The sequence below is a fragment of the Brienomyrus brachyistius genome, chromosome 4 (genome assembly GCF_023856365.1).
Source record: "Brienomyrus brachyistius isolate T26 chromosome 4, BBRACH_0.4, whole genome shotgun sequence".
Classification (NCBI taxonomy): Eukaryota; Metazoa; Chordata; class Actinopteri; order Osteoglossiformes; family Mormyridae; genus Brienomyrus; species Brienomyrus brachyistius.
The window spans coordinates 24,099,534-24,119,511 of record NC_064536.1 but is presented as its reverse complement, the minus strand read 5'-3'; the positions used below and the strand labels follow the sequence as shown (position 1 = coordinate 24,119,511).

Here is a 19,978-nt window from a genome sequence, read left to right as displayed (position 1 = left end):
TTTTTCTAGTTTCTGTGTTTTGTGATTTGTATTCGGTTTTGGTTTTTGCTTTTGTGCCCATGATTTTGTCCCCAGTGTTAGAATCGGTTTCCCTGTTTCTGTCAGTTTCTTAGGTTCCCCGTTTGATCCCCCAGTTCCTTTAATTATTAGTTTCACCTGTTTTCTTCTGCCAGTCCTTGTGTCCTGCCCCATTCCTGATTCATTAACTGTTTCATGTCTCAATCCTCCTATGTCTTTACCTGGTTCAGTTGTATATTTAGGTTCCTTCCTTAATTCAGTTCCTCAGTGGGTCATTGTATGTCAGTGGAGTACTTCAGTTGTATTGAGAATGTTCCCCTATGTAGTTTAATTTTTGTATTTTGCCTCCTACCTCCCTTCCTGCCTGCTCCTTGTTTCCTTTAACATTTTGTAGTTAGTCTTTGTTTTTCCTATTTTGCTTTTTGATCCCTCGAGGTCTGTTTTATTTTGTAGTGTTTTCAGTTTTAATAAACCCCTTTGTTCCACGAGCCGGCAGTGGTTCATCCACCCCCTTTCCCTGCCTGACCCATGCCCCACCCCCGTGCCAGAACCGCTCGGGTTCCTGACACAGGGCTCACAGTTCAATACTCACACATTATATATTCAAGAAAATTAGACTGAGAACAAATAGCTCACATTTCTTATTCGTTCCTTTTTATGCATGTACATTTACAACAAAAAGCTGTTTTCAAATAATTTTTCTGTCGCAGATTTTTCCTCATTCTGCAAACTCCAATGTAAAATGCAAAAACAAAATCTTAGTGTTTTATTATTTTCTGGATAGTTCTTTAGGCAGGGAATGTTAATGTCAAACTAAATCAGCATATTACACCTGACACCACTTTCTAATCGGCTTGGCTGAAGCCGGTCCTTTTAGTTTTGCTTAGATTTGATATTTTAACTTGACATTTCTTAATGGAAATCTAGAATACATTTTCATTACTACAACCTGATAACCTCTCACGACAAACAATCATTCAGAATCTGGTCACCTAAGACAATAACACGCCCAGCACAGACACAGAAAAAATAGAAGAAATACGACATTTATGTGCTGCATCCCTTATCATGTATAAAATGTACAAAACAATTCAGTCTTGGATTGACAATACTTAGAAAAGCGTGATCTCTCTAAGCCTGACAGTTTGTCTATACACTAACTGTATATAACTATGTTACACCTGTTGCTACATGACAGTTTCAAATCCCATCAGCTTTTTGCTGTGAATCTGCTTCATTTGGGGGAAAAAAACAAAAAGTCGAACAAAAGTCTAAATGGACAAAGATTCATTCTCAGTATAACTGCTCTGTCTGACAAGTCTGCCTTCTACATAATTTCTTTTTCCATCCAATTTCTATACTATATCCTATACAGAGTCGTGGGAGACTGGAGCCTATTGTAGAAGCTGCCCAGGATGGGGTGCTGACCCATTGCAGGTCACACTGACACTCACAGTCACACTGACACTCACAGTCACACTGACACTCACACCTATGGACTAACTAGTAACTCCAATTTACCTCAGCATGTTTTTGAACTTTGGGTAGAAATGGAGTACCTGAAGAAAACACCACGATTTCGGGAGAACATACAAACTCTACCACATGGAGCTGGGGCAGAGCTGTTGGCAACACTGCATGTAGCCCGTGGTAGACAGAAAGCATTCTGATTGGTTTACTTAGCAAAATAAGCCAATCAGATTGTAAGGAAGAGGACTCCCTTACTATTATTTTACTGTAATTGATAGCATGTTAGTGATACACTCTTTATTTTAATAACAGTATTTTATTTAGCATTGTACTTTACCCAGGGATTTGCATAGAACAGTGGCATACAAAGGTTTGCTTGTTTGTTGGATCTTGAAGTCAGTTGGTGGCCTTGTTTCAGATCCTGCGCAGTGGCTCCTCATCAAGGAAGGTGGTGGGGTCTGTGAAAAGGAATGGTGATTGAGGGAGAATAAGGTTACCAGTAAGAACAATTAATGCAAAGAAGTGATTGTAAGATGTGATTACTCATCTTTCTTTCCTGTATTTCTCCAAGGTGTTGTGTCCCCTGGGTCCAGACACCATTTAAATGTTCCGGGAGAGACCATGGCTTAAGGGAGAGTGGGGAATCTGTTGTGCAGGGGTTTTTGGGTTTTATAATATGGGGTGTCATATGGAGACCTGCAGCGGCTGGATTTACAGTGAGAAGACTTCCCCAAATGCAGTGGAACAACACATCTTTATTTTCCATGCAGCTCTTCCTACAAGAACTTCACATCTAGCATCTTTACAGCACAACAGAAGAACAGAAAAAACCCTCTGACAACTGGCAGCCTTAAATACTTCCAGCTGTCACCGACCAAACCATTCTTCCACTCACAGGTAGTTTCTTAAATTCCCCCCTTCCACCATAATACACAACACATCAACCTACATATATACTTAACTACATTTAACATTCATATTAATACATATCTCCCTCTTTAATCTTACACAAACCCCATATTATAAAACCCAAAATCCCCAGCACAACAGATTCCCCACTCTCCCTTAAGCCCTGGTCTCTCCCGGAACCTTTAAATGGTGTCTGGACCCAGGGGACATATTTGCCCAAACACCTTGGAGAAACACAAGAAGAAAGGTGAGTAACCACATCTTACAATCAGTTCTTTGCATCAATTGTTCTTACTGGTAAACACATTCTCCCTCAATCACCATTCCTTTTCACAGACCCCACCACCTTCCTTGATGAGGAGGCACTGCGCAGGATCTGAACCAAGGCCACCAACTGACTTCAAGATCCAATAAACCAGCAAACCCCTGTATGCCCCTGTTCTCCTATGCAAATCCCTGGGTAAAGTACCATGCTAAATAAAATACTATTTATTAAAATAAAGAAAGAGTGTATCACTAACATACTATCAATTACAATAAAATAGTAAGGGAATCCTCTCCCTTACATGGGGTTTTGTGTAAGATTAAAGAGGAAGATATGTATTAATATGGAAATGTTAAATGTAGTTAAGTATTTATTTATGTAGATTGATGTGTTGTGTATTATGGTGGAAGGGGGGGATTTAAGAAATTACCTGTGAGTGGAAGAATGGTTTAGTCTGTGACAGCTGAGAGTATTTAAGGCTGCCAGTTGTAATTAGAGGGTCTTTGGTTCTTCTGTTGTGCTGTGAAGATGCTTGATGTGTGAAGAGCTTGTAAGAAGAGCTGCATGGAAAATAAAGATGTGTTGTTCCACTGGATTTGGGGAAGTCTTTATCACTGAAAATCCAGCCGCTGCGGGTCTCCATATGACACAGATTTTAGTGCAGATGGGCTTTTATTAAACATCTTGAGGACAGTGTTGCCAACTTAGCGACTTTGTCGCTATATTTAGCGAGTTTTTAGACCCCTCTAGCGACTCATTTTAAAAAACTTGACTAGCAACAAATCTCAAATCTCTGTCTGATATCGACAGACTTTTTCTGGTGTTATTGGAGACTTTAGGAAACTCTGACGTGAAAGCACGTATCGTTCTTACTCTTCTCCCCGAGCAGCGGGTGCTGCCGTGGGTCCCCTCCCCTCCGGTCCCAAAGCGCTCACAGGCGTTCCAGTCCTCGCACAGCAGCCCTGCCCAGCTGCAGTCACAGCAGGAGATGTTCACCCCTCCGCATCCAGACTTCAAATGATCCGCGCATGCGCAAAGCCACCTCTGGTTGATCCTGCCCTGGCTGTCAAAATAGTAACTCATAGTAACCAGAGCAATCAAGACATAACTTATAAATGCAAAACACTTATTATTGAAAGATGTATTGATAATGGTTTTATTTTAGTTATTCAATTATTGAATGAAGAAAGTCTGTTGTTTACATATGAGAGGTTTTTGTCTTGTATTGTATGGTTATATATTGTATGGTTTTTTACGCGTTACATAGCGGGGAAGTCCTCCTGCTATCATCAGCTGTAAAGGGCAGAAATTGCAATCTCCTTCATCTAGTTCCTGAGGATCTGTTTATAGGCAACATGTGTCCTCTTCTGAGCAAAGAAGCGACCAACAAATGCATTAGACATGTAATTTAGAGGAATATTGTCTCTAAGCCAGCTGCAGTATTTTACTGGAATAATCTGTTTGGTGACATAGATTGGGAATCTACTTGGATGCTACCTTTAATTCATGTATTTTGGGATTGTAGATACAGTAAGATATTCTAGACAGACCTCAATAATTACATAAACACAGTTGTTGTTGTTTTAGTTCTCTTCTACCATTTATATTGTCACAGTGAACTATATCCAAAGATGTGCTTGTAAAATGTTTGTATATAGTATAGCATTAATAAAAAATTAATAATAATAAAAAAATTCCGCAAGAGTGTCTCTTTGGGGTCACTTTTGCTGGTCCGAAGCCTGGATATGGAGGAGGGTTGGAATTATATATATGTCATGCCCGGTTCATACGACCCTCGTGTGTGCCACGCCCCCCTGATTATCCACGTGTGCTTCCCCAATCGTACCCAGCTGTGTCCGATTATTTTCACCCAGTCCTGTCTATTTCAGTCCATGTCTTGCCTTTGTTCCTGGTCTGTCATTGACATTAGTTGACGTCTGTTTCCTGCCCCTAGTTTCTCCAATAAATCCCCGTTTCCCCGTATTCCTCTTGCCTGCCTGATTCTTGCCTGCTTGCCTGCCCGAACGGCCGCCCGCTTCACCCAGCGATCGCGACCTATCCTGACTATGTATGTATGTATATACACACACATACATACATACACACTTACCGGCCACTTTATTAGGCACACCTGTCCAACTGCTCGTTGACGCAAATTACTGATCAACCAATCACATGGTGGCAACTCAATGCATTTAGGCATGTTGACATTCAAACTGAGCTTCAGAATGGGTTAAGAAAGGTGATTTAAGTGACTTTGAACGTGGCATGGTGGTTGGTGCCAGACGGGCTGGTCTGAGTATTGCAAACTGCTGATCTTCTGGGATTATCACGCACAACCATCTCTAGGGTTTACAGAGAATGGTCAGAAAAAGGGAACATCCAGGGTGTGCCAGTTCTGTGGGCGAAAATGCCTTGTTGATGCTAGAAGTCAGAGGAGCCAGAGTGGCTCGAGCTGATAGAAAGGCAACAGTAACTCAAATAACCATTCGTTACAACCAAGGTATGCAGAAGAGCATCTCCAAATGCACAACATGTCGAAGCTTGAGGCAGATGGGCTACAGCAGCAGAAGACCACACCGGGTGACACTCCTGTCAGCAAAGAACAGGAAACTGAGCCTACAATTCACACAGGCTCACCGAAATTGGACAATAGAAGATTGGAAAAATGTTGCCTGGTCTGAGTTTCGATTTCTGCTGTGACATTTGGATGGTAGGGTCAGAATTTGGCGTCAACAACATGAAAGCATGGATCCATCCTGCCTTGTATCAATGGTTCAGGCTGGTGGTGGTGGTGTAATGGTGTGGGGGACATTTTCTTGGCACACTTTGGGCCCCTTAGTACTAATTTATCATCGTTGCAACGCCACAGCCTACCTTAGTATTGTTGCTGACCATGTCCACCCCTTTATGACCACAGTGTACCCATCTTATGATAGCTACTTCCAGCAGGATAATGCTATCCTGTCATATGTCATAAAGCTCGAATCATGTCAGACTGGTTTTTTGAACATGACAAAGAGTTCATTGTACTCAAATGGCCTCCACAGTCACCAGATCTCAATCCAATAGAGCACCTTTGGGATGTGGTGGAACGGGAGATTCGCATCATGGATGTGCAACCGACAAATCTGCAGCAACTGTGTGATGCTATCATGTCAATATGGACCAATATATCTGCCATGAATATCTATGCCACGAATGATTAAGGCAGTTCTGAAGGCAAAAGGGGGTCCAACCCAGTACTAGCAAGGTTTACCTAATGAAGTGGCCGGTGAGTGTGTATGTATGTGTATGTATGTTAAATGCAATGCATTTAAATGTAGCACAAGGAGTTGAATCAGGTGTGTTAAATGAGGGGAAACCTAAAAATGTGCAGGGCTCTGGCCCCCCAGGACTGGAGTTGGGTTTAGTTTGCTAATTAGCTTGTCGATTGTCAGGTATAGAACTTCATAGGTTTAGTTCCGAAATTTAAATTTTTTCTTGTAGTATTTTGATCGAGTGATTTAAATCTAACATGTAACTAATTGTGATGCCCGGCTCGTCCGCTCCTCCTGTGTGCCACGCCCCCTAATTACCCACGTGTTCTTTCCCGAACGTACCCAGCTGTGTCTGATTATTTTCAGTCAGTCCTGTGTATTTTAGTCCGTGTCTTACCTGAGTCCGTTGTCTGTCATTAGTGATGTTACCCAGTGTTCGTGGTGTGACATGTTTCCTGCTCCCGTCCCGGTTAATAAATCCCCGTTCGTTCTACTCTTGCCTGTGAGTCGCTTGCTTGGCTCATCTGCCCAGAGTCCCGAAGAGGATCGCGCCCGTTTCCCCCTTGCATGACTTGCGTGTCCAGTCTCCTGCGGTGGTCTCCTCCGAGTCGCCCCCTTCACCTCTGTCCGAGGAGAGGGAGACGCTTTACAATCAGTTCTTTGCCCTTCAAGGACTGTTTGTGACGGTTATGGCCGACCCAACCGCTCCCAGTGGACCCGAGGCCGAGCGGCTCATTGCTCGACTCCACCGGGGCCTCGGGGAGATCGCCCCTACCTCCGGGCGAGCTTCCCTTGAATGCCTCGCTGCGGACCTACAGAGGCTAGTTAGGTTCCGCAGGGCAATGGAGCTAGCGCCGGGACTAACGCCTCTGCCGGTGGACCCTGCGTCAGAGCATCCGCCCCTGTTGGCGGACCCCGCTCCCGAGCCACCGTCGCAGGGGTCGCCAGAACAACAGCGATCACCGCCGCTTGAGGGTCCAACGCAGCTACCTCGGCCACCAGCGCCACAGCCACCTCTGCAACCTGCACAGCCGGAGCAGCGATCAACGCCGCCCGACGGTTCTGCGCAGCATCCTCTCCCAGCGGCTGTAGCACAGGCATTGCTATCTGCAACCCCAGAGCCCGAGCAACCACCTTTGCTGCCGCTTATGGGCCTGGAGCGCGCTCAGCCGCTGCCGCCCGCACAGCCGCCCACTCAGCAGCTGTCGCCCGTGTGGGCTCATCAGTCTGCGCTACCTGCCGCTCACAAGCAGGCACTCCCAATGTCTGCAGCAACTCCCACGCCCAAAGTGCGCCCCGTGTCCGCTGCAGGTCACACTCCCGAGGCGTCCCTGACGCCTCCAAGGACTAGGCCCCCCGGGGTCCCTGTTTCCAGTCTTGTTCTGGTCCCTAGCCCTCCTTCAACCACGCCTGCCTTCGTCCCCGGGGAGGTCCCAGAGGACCCCACCGTAGCTCCTCCCTCTGCAGACGCAGAGGAGCTAGAATGGGACCCCTCGGGGATATCTCTCATCTCCCCAGTACCTGCACCCCAGCGAACTCGGCCCCGTAAGGGGGTCGCCATGTCTGTGTCCCACAAAGGGAGGGGACACAGACGACGGACTGGGGTCCCTCCCGCCCTGCCCCCTGGCTCGCCCTCCCTCGCCTGCGTGGTGGCTCGCTCGGCGCCTGCGGGTCCTTGCCCGCCGGGGCAGTAGGTCCCGGTGCGTCCCCTTCCGGCGCCTCGTCTCCGGGTCTCTCTTCCTCCTCCGGCGTCTCGTCGGGCTCCTGCCGGCCCCCCGACTGCGGCTCCTCGTTCACCTGCAGGGTCCCTACCTCCGGCTCGTCTGAGGACGTCGCCGCCTGCGGCGGCTCCCCCCCTCTCCTTACCTTCGCCGGGTCCCCCTCCAGCTTCCTCGGCCCCTTCCCCAGTGGCCCCTCCGGCCCCCTCCTCGGCCCCTTCACTGGACCCTCGCCCGGTCTCCTTGGCCCCTCCGGGGTCCGCCCCGGCTCCGGCCTCCCGGCCGTCTGCGGCCCCTCTGGCTGGCTCCCATCGCCCGCTGGGTCTCCCTCGGGCTCCCCTTCATTCCCCCGCCTTCTCTCCCTTCTTCCCTGCCTCTGTCCCTCCTTCGTTTGCTTCCCCTTTCTTTGTCCCTCGTCCCTTCGCTCCTCCTGTGCCTCCTTCTCCCTCTGGGTTCCCTTCGTTCACTCCCGGTCCTTTTGTCCTGCCTGTTCCCTCCGTGTCCCCTTTCCTGATCTGTTTGTCTGCCTTTCCCGTCCTGTGTCATGTCCTGTCTTGGCTTCTGCCGCCGGGTCAGTTTTGCCTGTCTGTCTTGTTCCCTGTCCCTCGTTGATGGTTTTGGTTCTTGTTTTTCAGGTCCTGGGTCCCCGGTCTCGTCCCGTCCATCGCCTCCCTCCGGGCGCGCCCAGTGAAGTGCGCCTTTGGGGGAGGGGGGGTTCTGTGATGCCCGGCTCGTCCGCTCCTCCTGTGTGCCAATGCCCCCTAATTACCCACATGTTCTTTCCCGATCGCACCCAGCTGTGTCTGATTATTTTCAGTCAGTCCTGTGTATTTTAGTCCGTGTCTTACCTGAGTCCGTTGTCTGTCATTAGTGATGTTACCCAGTGTTCGTGGTGTGACATGTTTCCTGCTCCCATCCCGGTTAATAAATCCCCGTTCGTTCTATTCTCGCCTGCGAGTCGCTTGCTTGGTCACTCGCACAGCCTGTGCGTTGCCCTGTCTCACACTACGCGTGACACTAATGTGATTTATAACTTTTTTGCTTTTAACTCCATAAACTTGCTTTTGCTGTTATGTCTCCCATCTCCTTTTACACGGTTATTATATATGCTGATTTAATCTAATTATGGTAGTTAAATTCAATTACAGTAAAGTTAATTTATTTAATTGTGTTATATGTTTTATTTTACGCTTTGAGCAGAGCTGAACAAGGACATTAATAGGATAAAATTGGAAGCCTTCATTGTCAGTGTACAGGCAGCAAATGCAGTATACATACAGAAATATATCAAATGTACATATAGAGGGGAGGGGGAAAGCCGCCCCTACTCATCAGGATTACATTTCATTACATTTTAATCAGAGAGAAAAACAGTCATTTTGCATGTTTGTTCAGCTTGCTGAACCCGGTCACATTTTGTTTACCATACGACACACTTCCGACAGAGGAAAAATGGTTATTCTGGTTAAAAAGCAGAGATTTTACCTTTTTGCCACAGAGAGGCAGAGATATGTGACACTCTGATAAGGGAAACATGATTCCGCCAGCACACAGTGAGCTATCCCAGCATGCATAGCGACACGGAGGAGTTAGAATAAACCCTAAACCCTGGATAGAGGGGTTCAGTGAATGAGGAGGTGAAGCTGTACAGGAGGGTCAGTCCATCAGAGGAGACTCTATAGAAGGACAGAGTACCAGCCGCCTGGTCCAGATACACTCCTACTCTGTGGGAACCTGAGGGCTTTATGGGTATGACAGTCCGTTTATTATTGTGATGGACAGAGTAACTGTCAGGAGAGCAGATCAGCATCCATGACTTGTCATTGGCTCCAAGCTGACAGTCAGCACTGTCTCCTTTCCTCGCGATTCCTTTATAAGTCACTCCTATCCAGGCTCCACGTCTACTCCACTCAGCCTCCCAGTAACAGCGACCAGTCAGACTCTCTCTGCACAGAACTTGCAACCACCACCAGTCAAATCTCTCTGGATGATCAGGATATGGCTGCCATGCCCCCCGTGTCACCTTCCTGTTCCCCTCTGACAGAGACAGGTATCCGTTTGCTGTGTTGGGGTCCAGCGTCAGCTGGCAGGAGTCTGTAGGCAAGAGGAAGAGCGATTAATCCCATGACGAAGCCCAGCATCTCCATCATTATCACTGTCACACCTCACACACTCACTAACACAGAACTCGCTCCAATACACACATTTTATTCCCAATATACTCATGTAGCCGCCCGAGTCTGCAGTGCTCTGTAGATAAAAGGCCTTGATTAGTAGTTACTGTGTGGCACCAAAAAGTTCCTGCTACCCAAACAAAGCGAGGGCAGCCTCCCTGCTTTCAGCATTACAGTGCAGGCTGACATCTAGGACAGCCTGGGCCCTTAAGCCCCACCCCCCCGCTTACTTGGTTTGGATGCACTGCTGTAGCTACAGCCCACACTAGGCAGTGAGGAGTAGCCCCAGTGTCAGCCATTCTTGTTCTGACTGACTTCAGGGGGAACAAAGTGCATCAAAGCCCACAGCTACTCTAAGACAACAGCACTGAAGCTTCCATCCAATTTCAGGCACTGAAGAAAACTCCGGAGAGCATATAATTTGACCAGAGACTTAATCTCGCTGTAGAGAATGACATCACTGAAGTGCGATATGGACTGAGTGACTCACATATAGCTAAAGAAATATCTAATTATCCCATAAATAAAAAATTTATATTTATGAAAGTATTACCATAATATGTTAAGACATGAAAATGTGAATGTGTCTGTCATTCTGAGAAGAGCCGCAGCCACGAGGTCAAAGAGCCGCATGTGGATTGCGAGTCGCAGGTTACTGACCCTTGACCTAGACCATGCAGCCTTGACAGAAACTGTTCAGCACCTTAGGCCTCCAGCCAGCTGCCTTGACACTATACCTACAAGCTCCTTTAATGCTGATGTTTTTAATTGTACAGTATCAGATGAGCTACAAATAGTCAATAGTTCTCTTTAGTCAGGCCTTTTTCCAAGGGCCCTGAAGGCTTGAGATATCAAATCTCTTTCATAAGACTCCAACCTAGATTCCTCGTTAGTAAGTAACTATAGACCTATTTCCAACCTACCTTTTTCAGGAAAGATCATTGAAAAGGTTATTTTTTAGCAACTTAATTCTTTCATGGTGCAAAACAAGGACCTTAAATGCTTTTCAGTCTGGATTTCGACCACAGCATAGCACTAACACTACAGGTGTTAAGGTTTTAAATGACATCCATCTCAGCAGTGATGAATCACAAATCTTCATTTTGATTTGTATTATTGGATCTCAGTGCTGCGTTCAGCACAGTTGACCATAAGATAATATTACATAATAGCATAAGAGCATATTACACCAGTCCTTAAATCTCTGCACTGGCTTCTTGAGCGTCACAGGATTTGTTGTGAAATATTATTCTTGTGAACAAAGTACTAATTGGTCTCAGACATAAATACATTTCTGATTTGCTTGAATTTTACGCAGCATGCAGACCCCTGAGGGCATCTGGGAAAGGTTTACTCAGTGTCCCAGAATCAAGACCAAGCAGGGTGAAGCAGCTTTTAGTCTCTATGCTCCCTGTCTGTGGAACAAGCTTCCTGAAGACCTGAGGTCTGCTAACACTGTCAGCTCATTATAATCAGGGCTTAACATATTAATGTTTGCCGTATATTTTCAATGGACTAACTCAGCAGGAGTTTAGTTATACACTGCCTCAACAATGTAACTTCTTTTTTAATTGACTATTTGTTTCTTTGGTTTTTAGGCAATGAATGTGTTTGCAAGTCCCACCCTAAGTACCAAATACCAAAAAAGTACCCCAGCTGCTTTGGTACTTTAGGTACAGGAACTTTTGGTACTGGTCATTAGCTGGAAGTCAATGGAAAAGGAAAAGTACCAAATGTAGCATTCCTGGTGTGTGGAATGAACTTGCCTTGCATTTAGATGCAAAGGCTACTGACATAAACAGCTCATGTAAATGTGAAAGGAGGCAGCAGGAGAGAGAAAGAGAAGCTCCACTAGCAGAAGAAAATAAAACACAATAAAACACAATAAAACACAATAAAACACAGTAAAACACAATAAAACACACTCCACCTCATACAGGGAGAGAGAAGTGTGTGTGTGAACAGACTCACATTGTAAGAATTCTGATCTGGTCCTGAGCACTAATACTGGTAGGACGGCGTCTTTGGGAACTAGAAGGAGACAGAGAGAAACAGGGATGTGAGTAAAAGGAATTTACTTGTGGGAGATGGACGTCACTCACTGCAGAGACACCAGCAATAGGGTATTATCATTATGAGGGACAATAACAGTCATTTTTGGATTCTGTAATGCAGAAGAAACATGATTTTTGTGATCTGGGTTTTGCAGCCTGTAGAATTTGGAGCTAAATCATCAGTTTTCACAAAGATTTAGTCTTATTTAAAACAGAAACTGACTTGGTTACACAAACATGAGGCTGACTGCACTACATACTATCTCTGCATGGTCTATAGTTACATGAACAGATAGGAAAATTTATTTATTTATTAACCTGTGAGATGGATCTCTGCTGTTTTCTTTTCGCAAACATTTTCCAGAAGATCCTTCAGTTCAGAAACCACCTTCCTCACGTTCTTAAAAGAGTGGTGTGGACTGACGGAGTTTCTGGGTCCAAATCCAGCTTCAAGGACAACAGGAAGACCCTGCCAACTCTACAGACACTCAGTGTCATTAAAAAGCAAATGTGAATTGTAATTGAATGAGCAGGACCAGTAACATATGACAGTTGACAGACTAGTTCAAATACAAATGAGACCATACATCCATTTGAATGCTCTGGTTTTCTTATTGCCAAAGTAGCTGTTCTGTTACCTGGAGAAAATGGATGTGATCCTCTGTGTGTGAAAGCTGCTCCAGCTCAGAGTGTCTCCTCTTCAGTTCATCGATCTCCTGCTTCAGTCTCTCTATGTCTCTCTCAGCTTGACTCACTGCAGCCTTCTCCTGATCTCTGATCAGCTTTGTCACCTCAGAGCGTCTTCTCTCAATTGAGCGGATCATCTCAGTGAAGATCCTCTCGCTGTCCTTCACTGCTGACTGTGCTGAGCTCTGTTGGTGACACAGGGAGCAGAGGACGGTAAATTACAAAGACTCCAGAGAGCCTCATTATACAATAGAGATGTGAGCTGACAGGAGGTATAAAAGCAGCACAGGGCTGGGGTTTGGAGCATCACCATGCTGGATGCCTCAGGTACTGAAACCCAGCCAGCACTGATTGGAAATGATCTTTCATTAAGCTCATACACTATCAGCTGCAGGGATTTGGCAGAGACTGGTGGCAGGTTGGGTGTCACCTTTAGGTCTCAGTTTAATTGGTAACTTCATGCTGTTTATTTCCATTGTACAGGCATATGTAAACCTGCTGTTTCTCAAATGAGCATTAAATGGTATTTTTCTATATAAACAGGTTAAGCCCTGTAACCCCAAGTTAGTTAATCCATGTTTGTGAGCATGAGCCCGGATCGTTTGCCAGAACCACGTCCCCCAGCCCAATGTACCTCGTCTGAATACTGACAGCAGCTTCCTATTTTGTCCTTGTTAATGGTAATATAAACCGCGTAAACTGGCTTTATGAATGTTTTCATCTTATTATGCTAGACTGCTGAGCGTTTCTCTGCCCTGGTTCTCCCTGGTTCTGTGAGGTTCCTCCTGTGACTCTTCGTGTGCCTGATCTCCCAGACCCTCCCACCCAAATGACTGCTGATCCCGACCCCCATCTAGGTGAGCCTGAGTGTCTCCCCTTCACCGTGTCCCCATGACTGTTCCCATTTTCCCTCACTCCCCTGGGTAGATTAACCCGCTTTCCCATCTCTGTTACAACCCCGACTTTGATTCCCATACTGTGATTTGGCTCTTTGACTGCACCCTGTCTGGGTGCCCTGTTCCTGTTCTGTCTCGTGACACTGTTATCTGGCACCTTTGTCCCACCAAACCTCTGACCCAGAATAACCCACAGTGACCTTAGTGTAATTAATCCACACAACTCTATAAATCTGTTGACTCTGGGGAAGAGTCTTGATTCAAGATGATCACAAGCAGCTGTTATCTTCTCTTCAGGTTCATACTCACTGTGAATGAGCCCAGAGCCTCTCTCAGCTCCTGCAGCTCCTTCTCTCTCATCTGAATTCTCTGCTGAAATTCCCTCTGTGTTTCTCCCATTGGTTTCTACAGACAGGAAACAAGACGACAAAACAAGTTTGTTTCGTTAGCACAGATACAATTTTTTAACCATCCTGTCCAGTGTGGACCCCAGGTTTATCCATTATGCTGCCTGGAAAAGGCTCCAGGTGCTTCCTATAATCCTGACCATCGATAATCGATGGATGGATGGATTGATGGAGATGGATGGAGGGATGGATGGATATTCTTAAATGACTGATTGACTGTATGTAGGATAAACTGGACATAGACCCGTTGACTCACCACCATTGTACTGAGCTGTTATTTTTGCACTTGTGACCCTCCTGTTAGCTGTAACAGTCTGGTTATTCTCCTCTGACTTCTCTCATTAACAAGGTATTTTCACCCACAGACCCACCACAGGTGTTTATGTTTATTGCAGCATCCTCAGTAAACTCTACACACTGCAGTGTGTTAAAATCCCAGGATAGTGGCTGTTTCTGAGATGCTGGACTCACAGCATTTGGCAGCAACAATCACACCACAGCCTCTTAGCTCAGACATCTCAGCCATTCAGATGCTCAGCCAAACTGTAAGTGAACCTCTGAACCCTGTTTGCTTGCTGTATGTATCCAGCTGCAGACACATGATTCACTGTTTAAAGGAGTTTCTCAGTAGGAATTCAATGAGAACTTTTTAAACTTTATGACATCATTTTGCATTTTTAGTTCATTTTACTTTCACTTTCCCAAACCAGACATGATGATCTTAGTCTCTTCAAAGTAGATAAACTCAAATGCACTAAGAAAAAAAGCCATTTTCATTCCAAATAAATTTTATAAATTATGTAAAAGCTTTTCTGGCCTGACCTGTATCTCCGTCCTTCCTGCAGCAGCTGAGACTGTATCATGGCCTCTGTGTTCATCCATCGTACAGAGATAACAGATACACTGCTGGTCGGTACGGCAGTAGACCTCCAGGGGTTTGTCATGCTGGGAACAGAGCTTGTCCTGCAGATGTCCAATGGGATCAGTCAGCTTGTGCTTCTTAAAAGCTGGAGACCCATAGTGAGGCTGGAGGTGAGTTTCACAGTAAGAGACCAGACACACGAGGCAGGACTTGGCAGCTTTGCGTTTTCTCCCAAAACAGAAATCACACTCCACATCTCCAGGTCCAGCATAATGGTCAGCAGGAGTAGCTGCTTGTAGTCCAGTCTTCTTCAGTTTCTCCATCACTTCAGCCAGTATGGTGTTTCTGTACAAAACAGGTCTGGGTGTGAAGGTCTGTCTGCACTGGGGGGAAGCTGTGATCCCAGCAGCTATTTATGCAACTCATACAGTAACTGTGTCCACAGGCTATAGTTACTGGATCCTTCAGTTCATCCAGACAGACTGGACAGCTGAACTGGTTCGGATCTACTGCAACACTGGCTGCTGCTATTTTACCAGAAACCTTGATAGGAGTGGGAGGAACTTCCTGCTTCTTAGGCTGCAGTAGATGTGGTTTGCAGTAGGTGTGGTTTGCAATAGATGTGGTTTTGGACTGAGGCCAGACTAAGAAGAGCAGACTGGGCAAACACTGGAGTTGGAGTTTTTGAATAAAATATTACATTATACAAACTGTACACACAACAGCCATTAATTTAGTTTTCATGAGCATAACTGTTACTGATTTCCCACAGTGTACAAGTCCTGCAGAGACGGTAGAGCAGATCCGGTGCTCTGCAGTCCCTTTAAGTCCTGCACATGGCTATTTCCATACCATAGAGCACACGTGTTGCCCTGATGAAAGTCGTTATGGATGCGTTCGCTGTAGTGTTGTTTTGCTAACCTCACTGCGCGCCGTACTACATACGATGCCACTTTGTAAGCGCTCATATCTCCGGTGGTGAGTCCTGCGTTGTACACAGCGGTACGGGAGTTCACAGTTTCGCAGATGGTTGCATCCACCCATGGTTTCTGGTTTTAATGTTGATGTTTTTAATTGTACAGCATCAGATGTGCTACAAATAGTCAATAGTTCTCTTTAGTCAGGCCTTTTTCCAAGGGTCATGATGACCTGAGATATCAAACCTCTTTTAGAAAAGTCCAACCTAGATGTTTCAGTAGTAAGTAACTATAGGCTTATTTCCAACGTACCTTTTCTAGGAAAGATCATTGAAAAGTTTGTTTTTTAGCAACTTAGTTCTTTCATGGTGCAAACCAAGGACTTTAAATGCTTTTCAGTCTAGATTTCGACCACAACATAGCACTGACACTACAGGTGTTAAGGTTTTAAATGACATCCATCTCAGCAGTGATGAATTACAAATGTTCATTTTGATTTGTATTATTGGATTTCAGTGCTGCGTTCAGCACAGTTGACCATAAGATAATATTACATAATAGCATAAGAGCATATTACACCAGTCCTTAAATCTCTGCACAGGCTTCCTGAGCGTCACAGGATTCGTTGTGAAATATTATTCTTGTGTACAAAGTACTAATTGGTCGCAGACATCTGATTCCCTTGAACGTTACTCAGCATGCAGACCACTGAGGGCATCTGGGAAAGGTTTACTCAGTGTCCCAGAATCAAGACCAAGCAGGGTGAAGCAACTTTTAGTCTCTATGCTGCCCATCTGTGGAACAAGCTTCCTGAAGACCTGAAGTCTGCTACACTGTCAGCTCATTATAATCAGGGCTTAAAACGTTACTGTTTGCTGCATTTTTTCAGTAAATTAAATCAGGAGGAGTTTAGTCATACGCTGCCTCTGCAATGTAACTTCTTTTTAATTAACTATTTATTTGTTTCTTTGGCTTTTAGGCTAAAATGTCTTTTAAATGGATAATGAAAATGTTTGCAAGTCCTACCTCAAGTACCAAATACCAAAAAAAGTACCCCAGCTGCTTCGGTATGTTAGGTATAGGAACTTTTGGTACTTGCCATTAGCTGGCAGTCAATGGAAAACGAAAAGTACCAAATGTACCATTTCTGGTGCTGTGGAAAAGCCCCTGAATGAACTTGCCTTGCAATTGGATGCAAAGGCTACTGACATAAATAGCTCCTGTAATTTAATTCATGAATTTTCAGTTCATTTTACTTTCACTTTTCCAAACCAGACTTGATCTTGGTGTCTTCAAAGCAGATAAACTTACTTAGTAGTTACTGGATCCTTCAGTTCATCCAGACAGACTGGACAGCTGAACTGGTTCGGATCTACTGCAACACTGGCTTCTGCCATTTTACCAGAAACCCTGATAGGTTTCAGTTTCGTTTTCTCTCTGTCGTCTGTGTGTGAGAGTGGGAGGAACTTCCTGCTTCTCAGACTGCAGTAGGTTTTGTTTTGGACTGAGGCCAGACTGAGAAGAGCAGACTGGGCAAATACTGGAGTTGGAGTTTTTGAATAAAGTTTTACATTATACAAACTGTACACACAACTGACATTAGTTTTTATGAACATAACTGTTACTGATTTCCCATAGACAAGCTATAATCTTATGATTTAACTTTTTAGGTAGAAGTTAGATAGATTCAAGATTCTTTATTCATCACATACATAGTTATAAAAAGTACATGTAGTGAAATGAACCCTGACCGATCCAAAGACTGTGCAAACAAGAACAAGAATTAAATTACAATTTTCAAAAGTTGAGAATATAAAAAGTGCAGACAATATAAAAATGAAAAATATATACATGGAATAGAATAAAATAAAAAAAAAAGATAAGAGGCATCTTGGATTGCAGCATGAACAACTGACTGTACATTGACTGCAAATGTGCGTATAGTGGCAAGTGGTGACAGATGAAGTGATTGTTTTGCAATGTACAGTGAACAGGAATAAGTGATGTATTTAAAGTGCAGTGTGCATTGACCTAGGAGAGTAGATACACACAGTTGTATATACAGTTGTCAGTTTATGCATCAGCTGTATAATTTTAAAGAGGTAGTGGTGTCATGTCCTGGTTAAGAAGTCTTACGGAATGAGGATAAAAGCTCCTCCTGAGTCTCTCAGTTTTTGCCATAATATTCCTAAAGCGTTGGCCGGATTTTAGCAGCTCGAAAAGACAGTGACTGGGGTGAGACGAGTCTTTGATGATCCTGATCGCTATGCTCCGACATCTCCTAGTGTACAAGTCCTGCAGAGACGGTAGAGCAGATCTGGTGCAGCGTGATCTGCTGCCCAAATCACCCTCTGCAGTCCAGTTAAGTCCTGGACATGGCTATTTCCATACCATGACATGATATTCTGGGTCAGGACATTTTCCACTGCACCGGAGTTAAACGACTTCAGGAGAGACACGAAACTTTCTCAGCTGTCTCAGGTGTTAGAGATGCTGCCTCGCCTTGCTGCTCTGGCTCTGGATGTGTTCTGTCCATGTCAGGTCCTCACTAATGCGAACGCCCAGGTATCTGAAACTGCTCACTTGCTCCACTGCAGCCTCGTTGATGTAGATGGGGGAGTAGGAGCGCTCCTTCCTCCTGCTGAAGTCCACCACCAGCTCCTTGGTCTTGCTGATGTTGAGTTGGAGGCAGTTCTCCTGGCACCACGGTGTCAGGTTGTCCACCTCCTCCTTGTAGGCTGCCTCGTCGTTATTGGAGATGAGAACCAGCGCTACTGTGTCGTCAGCAAATTTAATGATGTAGTCGGAGATGTGTATGGCTTCGCAGTCTCTGGTGTAGAACGTGTAGAGCAGTGGGCTGAGAACGCATCCTTGAGGTGCACCTGTGTTAAGCGTGATGGAGTTGGAGACACAGCCACCTACTCTCACCACCTGTGGTCTGTCTGTGAGGAAGTTGTGGATCCAGGCACACAGGTGGCTGTTCAATCCTACCTCCTGCAGCTTAATAAACAGTCGGTGAGGGACTATGGTGTTGAACACTGAGCTGTAGTCAATGAACAACAGCCTTACATAGTTCCCATGCTTCTTGTCCACGTGGCTGAGGGTGGTGTACAGGACGTGAGAGATGGCATCGTCTGTGGATCGACTGGGGCGAAAGGTGAACTGGAGTGGGTCTGTGGAGCATGGGATGGAGGCGATAATAAAGTCCTTAATGCGTCTCTCAAAGACCTTCATGACAACCGACGTAAGTGCAACTGGCCGTTAATCATTTAGGCATGAGGGCTTGCTGTTATTGGGGACTGGAACAATGGATCTTTTAAAGCAGATTGGGACCACAGACTGAGCCAGAGACTCATTGAAGTCTGATACTTCAACTCTGATAAGCCTGCATGAGTCCATTTCAGAGCACCAAGAAATGGATCCGCTGGCCCTGAAAAGACTGGACTCCACTAATCAGACCACCCCTTTTAAGGAAGTCAAAGGCCTGCTGGCTCCTGAGAGACTGGATAAATTAACTGGAGCAGCACAGGAAAAGCAAGACCTTTCACACCCGGAGGGACTAGAGCCCCACCGACAATCCATAGCAGCAACAGCTGTCAGCATCCAGACAGACACCTTTTCCACTTTAAACATGATAACTCACCACACATAGATGTTAGGGACAAATACACTCATTTTTGGTCTCATTTTAATGGGCATGAGACGGCGTGTATCATAATCTCAGATTTAAGGCAGTGTAACTTTCCTTAAGAGAAATATAGAACATTCGGCTAAACCCACCAAAAGGAGAGAGCCTCTCACATGGTAGAACAAGAGAATTACGACCCCCCCCTAAAGTGATTTGATTGGCTGGGGACCTGAGAACCAAGGTCAGCAATTCCCCTAAAATTAACCATTGATTAATTTAATATTGTATTTGTCATAATGAAAATGTATTTAAGAGTATGTGGCCACAAGTCAATGATTGTATATTGTTGTATGTTTAATAAATGTTGTTTTGATTACTTTATGATTATGATTTGCTGACTTCTTTATAAACTTCACAGATTGGATTTCTATCCTGATTAGGACTAAAGTGGTAAATACTATCTTGCAGCCTCTGGGTTAAATCCCCTTTATCCGGGTCCCAAACTCGACTGCCCGGGTTGAGTTATGGTGAAAACCAGAACTACACCTCTAAAGTCTGCACAAGCTCAGTTACAGGCCGACGTAACCTCTGAGGTCAACACAAGCTGGTGTAAGGTACTGGTATACCCCCTGAGGAACGTACAAACTATGTTCCTAGGCACCGGGCATAGTCCCTGAGACGTTCACAAGGTAGATACCGGGTAGCATCGGCGG

At 45.2% G+C, this 19,978-nt stretch overlaps 1 protein-coding gene and 1 long non-coding RNA gene across 2 annotated transcripts in view; one reads left to right on the top strand and one right to left on the bottom strand.

Annotated features, from left to right (window-relative positions):
• LOC125740155 (tripartite motif-containing protein 16-like) overlaps window positions 1–19,978 on the bottom strand; it is a 148,172-nt gene that overhangs the window by 58,341 nt on the left and 69,853 nt on the right. The window lies entirely within an intron of this gene.
• Window positions 2,176–2,967, top strand: LOC125740165 (uncharacterized). Its single transcript, XR_007397459.1, has 2 exons — window positions 2,176–2,644; window positions 2,734–2,967. It is a non-coding gene; the product is annotated as an uncharacterized LOC125740165 (long non-coding RNA).